Below are 12,848 nucleotides of genomic sequence, written 5' to 3'. Positions count from 1 at the left end.
GAGGTGGGCGAGAGGCGCCGGCGCTGGCGCGCGTGGGCACGGCTGGCCTCTCCAGGGGGGAGCCTCATGCACGGCCCCCGCGGCGGGTAAACGAAGGCCGCGGGCCCTCCCCAGGCCCGGGGTCTCTGCAGTCTGTGTAGACGGCCCCCTCCGGGTACAGAGAGGGCAGGTGCCACGACGGTCTTGTGCCAGACCCTGAGGACGCTGGAACTTTAACTCGCTCCGGACATGGAGCCCCGATGGGCCATCCGGAGACCGCAAGGTGATGGCGGAAGCGCTTGGGGCCCCGGGTCCAGTTTTCTCGATGCGACGACAGACCCCCACCCTTCCCCGGGCATGGACCAGATAGCCCGAAAGGACTGGTTCTGGTCAAAACGCCCCGAGTGGGCTTTAAATCGGGGGCTGCTCAAGTGCCCTGCGCTTGGGGCGCACAGGCTGGCCGGCGTCCCCTTCCTTCCGTGCCGGGGGTGGGGGCTGGGGGTGGGGGGCAGGGCAGCCGCGCTTCCTTTTTCCACGGAATGAGGAAAACTGGTTTCTTGACCCTTCGTGAGCCAGACCCCTGGAAAGCCCGGCGCAGGCTGCCCCGCGTCCCCCGCTGACGGCGGCGCCCTCCCGCTGCCTTAGCTCCTGGGGCTGCCGGTGCAAGCCGGGTGTCCCAGTCCTGAAGGCCAGAAGCCGGACATTGGGTGACCAGGCTGCTCCCCACTCCCCTCTGCGGGGGGCCTCCTGCTGGCCTCTGCCAGCTCCTGGGGGTTCCCGGGGACCCCCGGATGCCCCTCGGCTGGCGGCTGCGCGCCTCCAGACTCAGCCTCCGGCCTCCCACGGCCGGCTCCCCCGTGGGGGTCTCCCTCCCCTTCATCTGCGGACCCCAGGTCAGGCCCCCCGATCTAGTTTGAGCCCACCTTAACTAATCCCACCTTCTAATCCCTGTTTCCACATGAGGCCGCTTTCACGGGCCGGGGGGCAGGACTTGAACGCCCCAGTTTGGGGAACCCTGTCACCCCTTAATGCTAATTTTCCTGGTTTCGTTGAATTTAGTAGGAAGGTTGGATGCGTTTGCTCTTCGCTGTAGCAGGGCTCTGGTTAGAGGCAAAGTCAGGAGCGGGATCTGAGCGTGTGCGCAGACGCCCGGGCAGCCCGCTGGCACTAAAGCGGCCTCGGCCGTGGACCCACGAGGGGCGGCTCACCCAGCCTCCCTAACCTGCCTGCGCACCGGCTCCACCTTGAGCGCCGGGACCCCGCACACCTGGCTGCAGGTCACCGGCCCCCATCCTGAAAAAGTCCTCCACTCCGGACCCCACTTCCATTCGTGGGCAGAGAGATGATGAGGACGGGGTGACCGAGAGCTCCTGCTGGACGACCGGGGCGGCGAGTGGACGGCACTATGGCCTCTCGCCGGCAGGGCCCGCCTGGCACATCAGCCTCCTCCTGCCACCTCTGCTTCTTAGCCCCAGAGAGAGCACAAGGAGGGCCGCTGGAGACGTCTACCCATGTTGGCGAATCCCCTAAAATGGCAACTGACCCGAACCCCTCACCGTCTTGCACGAAAGGGTGGGATGGGGCTCCAGGTACGAATCCCACCCACAGGGAGACACAGCCCGGGAGGCCAGGGAGGGGTCAGGCTCGGGGGCCTGAGGCTGTCCAGCCTGGAGGAACCCCCGCCCCCTGCTCACGGCTGCAGGCCTTGGGTGACACACCTTTCCCAGATCCCCTCATATCCCTGGAGAGGGGGTCCCATGGTAGTTCCTACTGCCTATGGCTGCTGGGAGGAGACCCTGGGGCCATTACTGCAAAGCCCCCAGGTGATGGTGGGATGAGTGTTCCCCCAGTGGAGACCCCAGGCCCTGAGGGACTGGCCTGAGCTGGACCAGCTTCCCTCTGGCCCTGGGTGCCCATCTCCCAGGCAGGCACTTGCTGTGCCCCCTCCATCACTGACTCAGCCTCCACTGCAGGTGTGACCCAGAGCTGGGCCATGGCAAGAGACAGACAGATGTGCACTGGGTCCCTAAGAGACTCCCCGAAGAAGGACAGTCCTGTCTCGGCTCGTGCTGCTGCTAGGGGGACAGGCTTGCCACCACTGATCCTCCCAATGGGACAGACCTGTCTCCTGCTTGAGGCACCATTTACTGTGCAGTCAGTGAGATCCTGCTGAGATGTGCATAAGTTTAACCTCTGAAATGACCTCCTGACTCATTTTGAAATCTCTTAGCCATAAAAATGGTCAAGGTCTTTTTCCAGATACGTTGCTAGTTGGTGATAATCCCTTGGTGCCAGGGGGCTCACTCCCAAGAGTCATGTCCCATGCCAGGGTAGGGAAGCACCTTTTTCAATTTTTTCACTTCATTTTTTTATTACAAAAGTTCAAACCAAACCAGTATAGAGAAGAAAGTTAAAATTGCCTACAATCCCAAAGCAGGATGGGCCTTGTCTCAAATGGAATGGCGGCATCTCTTTATTCCTTGACTTTCTAAACCTGTAGGGTAGCGTGGATAGTCCCACGACTGAGGGTGTCTGCTTCAAGGGTAGAGGCGTGCTGGTGGGCAGTCTAACTTCTCTTTTCCTTCAGCTCACAGGTCTCTCCTGGGGAGCCTTCCAAACAAGCCTCTCACCCCAGACTGCTAGGACCTCCATTATGGCTTGAAAGTACAGTTTTTGTTTTTTATTTAAAAATTTTGTTTTATTTGCCACCCCCTCCTCGTTTTGTTGTTTGATCTCCTCACCTGCTCATCGTGTGCTCGTCATCTTCTTTTTCCTTTTTTTTTTTAGGAGACATGGGGAACAGGACCCAGGACCTCCCATGTGGGAGGGAGGTGCCCCATCGCTGGAGCCACCTCCGCTCCCTGCTTCTTGTGTCTCTCATTGCGTTTCCTCTTTGCTGCGTCATCTTGTTGTGTCAGCTTGTCTGCTTTAGGAGGCACTGGGAACTGAACCGGGACCTCCCCTGTACTAGATGGGCGCCCAACTGCTTGAGCCACATTTGCTTCCCAGTATAGTTATTTTTGTAATTCTTCATTCATTGCCCTTTATTCCCACTAGACCAGGAGCTGCTCCAGAGGGCAGGATTGGATGCATCCAGTTCACCACTGAGTCTGCAGTGCCTGCTCGGAGCAGATGCTCAGTCCGTGGATGAATGGGCGAATGAATACCGGTGTGGGCATATTTGACCTGAGGCAGCACACGGGCAGCTTTCCCATCCTCCACCCTGCAATCAGCTCTCTGGCAGGAGGGCAGACGACGCCCACAGCGTCCTGCCCGGGTGTCTCCCTCCAGCTCCTGGTTCCTTCAGATCTCAAGTCAGCAGGGCTGGCTGTGGGTGGGCAGGGAGCCGTGTGCCCAGATCTGCACGACGGAATCAAGGTGGAATGGAAATTAAGCCAAGACAAGCTCCATCCCAAAAGACACTTGCGTCCTCTGGGATATCCTTTGGCCTGGCGGTCAGGGAGCCCTCTGTGGGCTGGAGGTGGCCGCAGTCAGGGTCCCTGTGGCCAGTGCAAGGGCGAGCATTTGCTGGAGAGTGGCATTATTTTCTCTGGACAGTGTTGGGAGCTCATCAGAGACTCTGTGACCGCCTGGAACTGGCCTGAGATAAGAGGCTTCCTGGTGGAGAGGAGGAGGGAGCTGGCAGAGGCTGGGGGGGGCCCCACGGCCCATAGCTCACAGCCCCTCTGCCCTTCCCTGGCCCTCCAGCTCCTCTATTCCAGCTTCTCCCACCTTTCGTCCCAGGGACAGGGACTTCTGAGAGCTTCACCCTGCGGTGGCCGGGAGCAGAGGAGTGGGGGGCACCCCTCCAGGGCTGTAGTCCCCGTGACTGTCCAACGAAACATCCTGCTCCTCCAACATCTGTCCAGTCCAGGGGTGGCACATGCCCCAGGCTGGCCCAGACAGGGAGGTCTGGGGCTCGCGCAGCCCGACTTCCATGGGAGCTGCTGAGCTGGGGAGTGGGAGGGCACGTCAGGCTGCTGTTGTCACGCCAGCGGGGAGGACCCACACCAAGGGCAGGGAGTCCAGCGATGGGCAGCGATGGGGTCTAGAGGACGCCTCTGGAGCCCCTGGAGCCAGCCGTACCTGCCAGGGGCTGGACGAGACCGCCTGGCCCTGCAAGACTGTGAGGAAACAGAGGCCCAAGGGGGAAAGACGGAGAAGCTGGTCGTGCAGGGAGCTGAGGCTGAGGCAGGGTGAGATACCCCCTGGCTGCCGACACCCCCTGGCTGGGGCGAGCGGGCGAAAGACCTGCTTCCTGGACTGACTCTAAATCGGCCAGGGCTGGGGAGGCCTGGCTCCCAAACAGCAGCCAGAGACCCCTGCACGCGGCCCGCCCGCCCCTGCCCTCCGCTCGCTGCCAAGCCAGCCCGAGGAAGCCACGCAAGCTGCATGGAGCCCCTGGCGCCGCGTCACCCCCTCCCCTCCCAGGTCACCGCAGCGTGCCGCCTTGTCCAGAGCCCCCTCCCCCCGAGCCAGCAATGAGCACGTCCCCTGTGGCCGCGGAGCCTCCACTGCCGCCGAGGGACGGTCTTGGAGAGGGTGTTAGCACCACTTGGGACGTGTCCGACCCGCATGTTTTCCCACGTGCTGAGCTGTCCCCCCTTCCGGGAAGGGACAGTCATTTCCACACGGGGGGGCTCCGGGCCACTTAGGGCCTCGCAGGGGGCACCAGAGGCCCGTCCACATCACGTGATGTTTATTCTTTTTTCTTTTTGAGATTTATTCACTCCCCCCCACCCACTCCCCCTGTTGTCTGCTCTGTGTCCATTCGCTGTGTGTTCTTTTCTGTCTGCTTGTGTTCTCACTAGGCGGGTCCGGGAACCGATCCTGGGACCTTCCACAGTGGCAGAGAGGCGACTGCTCTCTCGCGCCACCTCAGCTCCCTGTTCTGCTACATCTTCTTGTTTTCTCTCCTCTGTGTCTCTTGCTACGCCAGCTCTCTGCGTCAGCTGGCATTCCTGCGTGGGGCGGCACTCCTGTGCAGGGCGGCGTTCCCATGGAGGGGGCACCTCTGCACGGGGCAGCGCTCCCGCACAGGGTGGCTCTCCTGCGTGGGCCAGCACTCCACGTGGACCAGCTTGCCCTCACCAGGAGGCCCCGGGCATCGAACCCTGGACCTCCTATATGGCAGGCGGGAGCCCAGCTGCTCAAGCCACATCTGTGACATTGACTCTTGTTAGCAGGAAGTGCCCGTCCACCTCAGAGGAGCCGAGCAGTGGCATGTGCCGTACCGGGCGCTGGCAGGGGAGAGGCCAGACCAGGGCCCAGCCCTCGGCGATCCAGCCTGGGGGGCACGGCCTGGCCCGGGTCTCTGCGCCAATGTCGTGAAGGGGCAAGGCACCTGGCTTGGGGGCTGCGGAGGGGGCTTCTCACCACGCCACACCCGCAGGTGTCGTTCTCTCTGTAAAATGGGGCCCCGGATGCCCCCGCCGAGAGCCACAGTGCGGGCTGCCCTGCAGGGGTGCCACAGCGTCACCTGCTCCCCCAGGGCCACCTGGTCGGCAGCCTCCAGGGGTGGGAGGGGGGCTTGCCCAGGCCAGGCGCTGCGGGCCCTGCCGGAACGTGGCGCTCCCATCCCCCCCAGGCCCGGGCCGGGAGCCCTAGAGGCCACAGGTGCCGAGGGGAGAAAGCCCCCCCGGAAAGGGGTCCGGGCTGCCCCTCTGAGCACGGGGAGCCCCCACAGAGGCCCCCTCCCGCCTCAAGAGCTGCCGAGAGCCGCCGGCCCCGGAGACACAGCCCAGGGTCAAGGTCAGGCCCTGCTGCTGACCCCAGTGGCCTCGGGCCTCAGTTTTCTGTGCACGTGGCTCCAGGTGGGGAGGCGGGGACCGGGGGGCTTCACCTCTTCAGTGCCCCACCCTGAGGTCCCAACAGATCCCACGGATCTCCAGAATTGTTCCCCCAAAAATCCCACCTTATCACCTGTGGGGCAGGAGGCACCGATCAGGAAAGCTGTGGAGGTGGGAGGGCCGGGGCGGGGGGCACCCAGGCAGGGCCGGGGGTGGGGCCTGGGGGGCAGTACGACCTGAGTGTGGGCGACAGGGGCTCTGCCGTACCGGAGGGGGCAGACACGGGCCACAGAGGACTGGGAGCCGGGGCACCGGGGGGCTGCCGGCCTCACCTGGGGGCGTCGGCTCCGGCAGCGGGCCGCAGGGGTCCCTCGGGCAGGTACCGCAGCTTCCTGCCTCACTGCCCCAGAAGGGCTGCCCCCGCTCCAGGTGCATCACCCGTTTGCGTGGCAGGAAGGAGGTTGCCTCCCAGGATATCAGGCCAAGCCTCCCAGGGTGGGAAACGGCCCCCAACGGGCTGCCACCACCCCACAGGAGGAGCACTTGCTCTGCCGCTCGCTAGCTTTGGAGCCTTGGACAAGTTCCCTCGTCTTTCTGAGTCTTGCTTTCCTCCACTGAGAAATGGGAAAACCTACTCTGCTTGCCACGTAGGGTTGGCCACAAATCGAGAAAGATGGCCTGAGGCGAAGATGCTGGATAAATTGGAACGGTTTAGAGGATTCCAGCCAGGTCATCTGTGCTGCCAGCAACCACGGGCCTCCTGTGGTAATTCACAAGACCAGGCCAGCACGCTACAGTGTCCACACTTCTTCCCGGGCCCTTTTCCCTAGACTACCCCAATCCGTCTTCGACATCACCCCCCAGTCTGGGCTCTTCCTGGAGTTTAGGGTGTCACTGTCCTGTCCCCACATCAAACCGGCTGCTTGGAAATGTGTTCATCAGAACCCAAGGGGTTTTCTCCTAGCATCCCTGGGTTCCAAGATGCTTTGCTCGGAGTCGGATTTCACGAGCAGCTACTGAATGCCCGCTCTGAGCCCGGGCCCTGCAGGTTTTGGGCCTCAGGAGTCCACTTTGCTGGGACCATGGGCAGCAGACCCCTCCTCCACGGCCGCTGGGTTTGGGGGCCACTTCCTGCAGGAGGGATGGTGGAGGCATGACCGATGGGGACAGGGCAGGGGGTGTCCAAGAAGGGGCAGCAAGGGCCGTGACCCGGAGCCTGGGCTCAGATCCGACCACTGGGGCGAGGACCCTGTCCCACGCCCCCCAGCCCAGCTGCCCGGCGGCCCGGGGACCTGTGGACCTGAGGTTGAAAATGCAATTTGGCAATTCTTTCTGGAACTAGCCCCAGCCAAGGTCAAGGGCAGACTCTGGGGGGCAGTAAACAGGAAAATCCATGGGGGCCTGGGGCCGCCGCAAGCAAGGAAAGGGCTGGGCCGAGCGTTTCACAAAAGGTTTAAGATCTGCAGGAAGTGGCGCTTCTGAATGTCTGAGTCCACCCCAGGCGGCCACGCCGGCAACAGCGGCCCCTGGGGGCGCGGCTCGTGGGAATTTCCCGCAGCCCACAGCTGCAGCCCGGCTCCAACGCTCCAGACCAAGCCCCGCCTCGGGGGTCCCTCCGTGGAGCCCCCCGGTCCCCACCATCTACCCAGCAGGATCCAAGTGCAGGGAAACTGAGGCCCACAGTCACCCTGGGGTTGGGGGCAGAGGCCTGCTAGAGCCCTCACGCCCGGGACGCAGACCCGGCCCCGCGCGTCTCCCGTGGGAGAACTATTTGCAAAGGGGGGCGCGGTCACCGTGCTGGATCAAACAGGGCCCCCCAAATCCGTGCCCACACGGAACCGGAGAACGTGGCCTCGTTTGGAAACTCGGACTTTGCAGGGGGCGGGGTCAGCGAAGGGTCTCGCGCCGCGTTCTTCCTGGAGAGCCCTGCAGGGCCCCCAACCCACGGCCGCTTCCTTACGGGGAGGGGCCGGGGGCGGGGGGGGGGGGGTGACGGGAGGGCTGTGGCCCTGCCCCCGCTGACGCTGGCCTCCAGCCGAGGGGCCCTGTCGCCCGAGGCCCCGGTCTGTGGTCACTTGGTGGGCGGCCCCCAGACGCAGGTGGCGTAACTTCCTGCAGACCGCAGCCTGACCGGCCGGAAGCCGTCACCCCCGAGGACGGCGGTGGCCGTGTGGGTGATGGTCCCCGGGCGAGCGTGCCTTCCTTGGGAAGTCGCCGGACCAGGGAGTGGCCCAGCGGAGGGGCCCTGAACGACCCGGGGTCAAGTCCCCAGTGGGCCCCGATGAGGGCGCGGCGCGAGAGAGTGCCGGCTTCTCTGGCCCCGCGCTTCCACGCGTGGGGGTTTCTCCCGAGGAAAGAGCGGGGGCCCAGAGGGCCCGCGCGGGGGCCCGGGCTGCGTTATTTATAGCCGGGAGCCTGGCCGCGGCCCAGGCGCGGGGGGTGGCGGCGCGGCCGTCTGTGCGGTTGAGGAATGTGCAGCTGCCCAAGCGCTGTCTGGAACGTTCTCACGCCGTGGGAAACTCCGGGCCCGGGCCCGGAGGTGCGCGCCCGCCGCCCGTGGGGAGGGGCGCCCTAGCTCCCCAGGCGCGCCCGGGGCGGGCTCGGGCCTGGCTCTGCCCGCACCGTGGCCCGCGGGGACCGGCGTGCTAAACCGTGCGCCTGTGTCCTGGACCCGAGACCCTCCCCGTGGCGCTGCGACCCGGGGCCCGTCCCCAGGTCCGGGCTGCGGTGGGGGGGTTCGGGGAGGGGCTCCGGCCCCACGCCTCGGGCTCTGCTTGTGTTCACGCGACCAGGGATCCCCCTGGGACAACTGGGGGGCTTTCTCCTTTAGGGTCCGTGGATGAGGGGCCCCTCCCAGTGAAATGGGGATGGGTGGGGGTTGAGCTGCGGGGGGTGGGGGCTCACCCCCTAAGCGAAGAGCCAGGCAGCCCACTCTCGGGGGCTAGAGCCCCCTCCTCGGAGACCCCCAAACCTCCATCCCTCCCTGGCCGCCGACCCCCACCCCGACCCACCCACCACCAGCTCCTCAGAAGCCTGGGGGCTTCGTGCCGTGAGCTGGCCCTGGCGTCCCTGCCCTGGGGCGAGCCGGCGCTCAGAAGGGGCTCTGGGAACGTTTGGGTAAACTGAGAGAACGAGGAGGAAACTCGACCCTTGGCCCAGGACGTCAGACAGGGCATGGGGTGGGGGGGGGCGGGCAGGAGCCCCCCGGGGACCACAGGGAGGAGCCCGAATTCCAGGCCCGGCTGGGGGCACCTTCCCAGCGCTGCCCGGGGGCTCCGGGGGGCACAGGCTTCTGCCCCCGTCCGCAGCACCGGGCTCGCCCGCGGACCAGAGGGCAGGGGGGTGCCGGGGGCTGGACAGGGAAGGGGCGCCCCTGTTACGGGCTGGGCTGTTTGGAAACGGGGCTCGGCAGGTGTGGTCAGTTAAGGAGGACGGTCCCTCGGAGAAGGGGGGACCTGCACGCTGACAGGTGGGCGCAGGTGAAGCCGAGGACGGAGGCGGGAGGGTGCGGTCCCCCGCGCGTGTGCAGGACGGCGCGGCCCCTCGAGGCCTCTGGCCATGGAGCCGCGGGGATGAGCCTGCGTTCCATGCCGCCTGGTTTGTGGCTGTGGTCCGGCCGCCCCGGGAAAGGCAGGCAGCCCCCCACCCCAACCACGCGCCAGCCCTGGGGGCGCTGGGGCCGGGCGGGCATGGGCCGGGGCCGGGGGGCGTCCAGGGGGCCAGACCCTTTGGGGGCCCCAGGCCGAGTCGCCCTGACTGGCCGTCTCCACCTGGGCGGCTTCGGGTCTGGGGGGGCGGGCCCTCTGGCCCCTGGTGGGGGTCCGGGGGGGGGGCAGGGGTGGTGGGCAGGGGCTGGGGGCGCCCCGACGGGTGCTGCTATTTTTTCTAACGCATTGTCACAACCACCCTGCGAGGCCACTCAGTTTACGACAGGGAAACTGAGTCACAGGTGAGGGGAGGGCAGAGGCGAGCCTGGACCCCGGCTCCCGGCCACACCCCCCAAGCTGCTGGGCGCCCCTGGGGGCATGAGAGCACCCGGGCTTATGCAGTTTTGAGCTTCTGGGAATCTTTCTGGGGAGGCGCTCCCAGCTTCACCCCCAAATCCCCCAGGACCGTGCAGAGCTGGGCCCCTCCCTGCCCAGAGGCCTGGACACCCCGGGTGGGCCGCGCCCTCCTGCCGCCCCAGGGGACAGTGGCAGCCCCTCCCTTCAGGAGCCCCAGGGTCCTCGAGGTCCTGCCCAGTGCCCCTTGGCTGGGGGAGGAGCGGGGAGGGTGCCCACCCCTGAGAGCCCCCACCCCCAAGAGCCCTGCCATTCAGGGTCCCCCACCCTCCAGAGACCCCCATCCTGTAGAGACCCCCGCCCCCGAGAGCCCTCCATCATCCAGAGTACCCCATCCCTGACAGCACCTGCCCTCCAGAGCCTCACTGTGCAGAGACTCCCGCCTTCCAGGCCCCCCACCCTCCAGAGCCGCCCACCTGAGGCCCACCCAGGGAGGAGCCCAGCTCTGTAGACAATGTCTGTTCATCTCCTTGGTGATTCTTGTGGCAAAATGGAGACAAAACCGAGCTGGAAAAGCCAGAGTGTCGGCCACGGGCCGAGCCGGAGCGTGGCGTGGGCGCCTCTCGTGCCTCACCATGTGGCTTGAGGCCACGCGTGATCCCGGGCGAGCGTGGGGGCCGGGTGGGCGGGATGTCCGGGCTAGCCTCCCCCAGGCCGGGCACCCGCCCTCGGGTCCCTGGGGCCCCCAGCCGGACGCTCAGGCCTGGAGCTCGGGCCCCGGGCGGGAACGGGGCGCGGTGGTGGCGGACGGGTCCACGCAGGCCCCTGGGCACGGCCGTCCCCTCCTCCAGGTCAGCGTGGGCCGGGTTGGAACCCGAGGGCCAGCAGACGAGAACCCCTGCCTCGGCGTGAACAAATGAACCGGGAAGAAACGACGACACCGGACGAGGGCTCGCGCCGCGCCTGGGACACGACGGGTGGAGGAGCAGGGCACGGGCCACGTTCTGTGGCGTCGTCCCTGGGGAATGTCCAGGGCAGCAGCCGGACACGGAAAGGGATTCGCGTTGCCGGGGCGGGGGCAGACGGGGAGCCGCCCCTTAACGGGGGTGGGGGCAGGCAGGGAGCCACCCCTTAACGGGGGGTGGGGGGGCTTCTCTGGGGAGTGATGAGGATGGTTGGGATTAGACGGAGCTGGTGGTTGAACAAATGGCCGACTGTGCTAAAATGGCTCGTGTTGGGAAGCGGACTTGGCCCAGTGGTTAGGGCATCCGCCTACCACATGGGAGTCCACGGTTCAAACCCCGGGCCTCCTTGACCCGCGTGGAGCTGGCCCATGCGCAGTGCTGATGTGCACAAGGAGTGCCCTGCCACGCAGGGGTGTCCCCCGTGTAGTGGAGCCCCACACGCAAGGAGTGCACCCCGTAAGGAGAGCCGCCCAGCGCGTGAGAAATTGCAGCCTGGCCAGGAATGGCACCGCACACGCGGAGAGCTGACACAGCAAGATGACGCAACAAAAAGAAACACAGATTCCCGTGCCGCTGACAACAACAGAAGCGGACAAAGAAGATGCAGCAAATAGACACAGAGAACAGACAACCTGGTGGGGGGGAAGGGGAGAGAAATTTTTTTTTAAATCTTAAAAAAAAAAAAAGTGTTGCGTGGCGTGTGTCCTCTCCCCGTGGAGTCCCGTGGGGCCACCCCAACACACGGGCCCTCAAACAGCACAACCGCGTTCTCTGGGCTCTGGAGGCCCCGCGTCCGGGGCCGCGCTCCTGCCGCAGGCCCTGGGGCTCCCCTGTCTCCCGGGGACCCCCGGCGCAGGGCCGCAGCGCTCCGACCTGCTGCCGTTATCGCCACTCGGGCGTCTTCTCCCTGGCTCCTTCTCGTCCCTTCTAGGGTCACCAGTCACCCTGGATTCAGGACCCCTGCACCCTTGTGGAGACCGAGCACACCTGCAGAGACCCCACTTCCACGCGAGGTCCTGTCGCGGGGGCCCGGGGTCCGACTTCAACCCGCGAAGCCTCAGTTAAAATAAAGAGGGGCCGGCCTGGTGGGGAGCCCCGAAGCTGTCCCACCTCCTAGGAGACGGCGCGGGACCTGCCGGGGGCAGGCGGCCGGTGGGGGGGGGGGAGGCGGAACCCCGGGCTCCAGTTGCGAAGCGGACGTGCCAAGGAGGCACCCTGCCTCAGTTTCCCCTTCCGGAACCCAGGCCTGGGGTGTGGGGAAGGGTCTGGTCCGGTTCTGGGGGCCGGGCCTGCCCTGCGCGTGGACCCGGCCCGGGCCTCCCCTCGCTTCCGGGCCCTCACACGGGGCCAGGTCTCGCCTCACCTGCGCTGCCCAGCTGGAGCCGGGGGCGGGCGAGGGGGCCGGGGCGGCCAGGCAGGACCCGCCTCGGGGCAGCGGAGACGTCCCCCTGGTGCTTGGAGCCTGCCGTGCCGTCTGCACTGCTCGGGGCGATGCGGAGAGCCTGCGGTTCGGGGGCCGGGGGGCAGTGAGAGCCTTAGGGCGTCTTCTGCTCTGCTCCTCACTGGCACCCTCTCATCACCCCACTTAACCGAGGACCGGGGGGGCGGGCAGGGGCCCGTGGGGGAGGTCTGTGGGGCAGACGCTGGCCACAGCACCCGGCACCCCACGCGGCAGCCCCCACCTGCCCGCGTGGCTCCCCGCCTCTCCCCCTCTCAGCCTTAGTAGAGTTCCCTCCCCCGGCACCCCCCACCGGCGGCTGAAAGCAGGACAGGCGTCCTCGGTCCCCTTTCACAGCTGAGCCCACGGCGGCTGACAAGGACCCTGCCCAGCCACCCAGGCGACGGTGCTCCCGGGAGCTGCGCGCTTGGCGGCCCTCGGCCACTCCTGCTTGGCCCCCAACGTGCTCAGCACCCTGGCCAATCCCCGCCCTCCCTAGGCCCTGCCCGGGCAGGTGTGGGCGACTGAGAAGCCCCAGCAGCTTTGGCAGGGGTGCGCGGGGCTGGCCGGGGACACGCTCTCCGGGCAGCGGGCGGCCGCATTCCTGGGATGCCTGTGCCCCTCTCAGCTATGCAGCACCCTGGCCCCGCAGCAAGCCCGCTGCCCCGCCCCCACC

The sequence above is a fragment of the Dasypus novemcinctus genome, chromosome 8, assembly GCF_030445035.2.
Source record: "Dasypus novemcinctus isolate mDasNov1 chromosome 8, mDasNov1.1.hap2, whole genome shotgun sequence".
Classification (NCBI taxonomy): Eukaryota; Metazoa; Chordata; class Mammalia; order Cingulata; family Dasypodidae; genus Dasypus; species Dasypus novemcinctus.
This window is presented reverse-complemented; position numbering follows the sequence as displayed.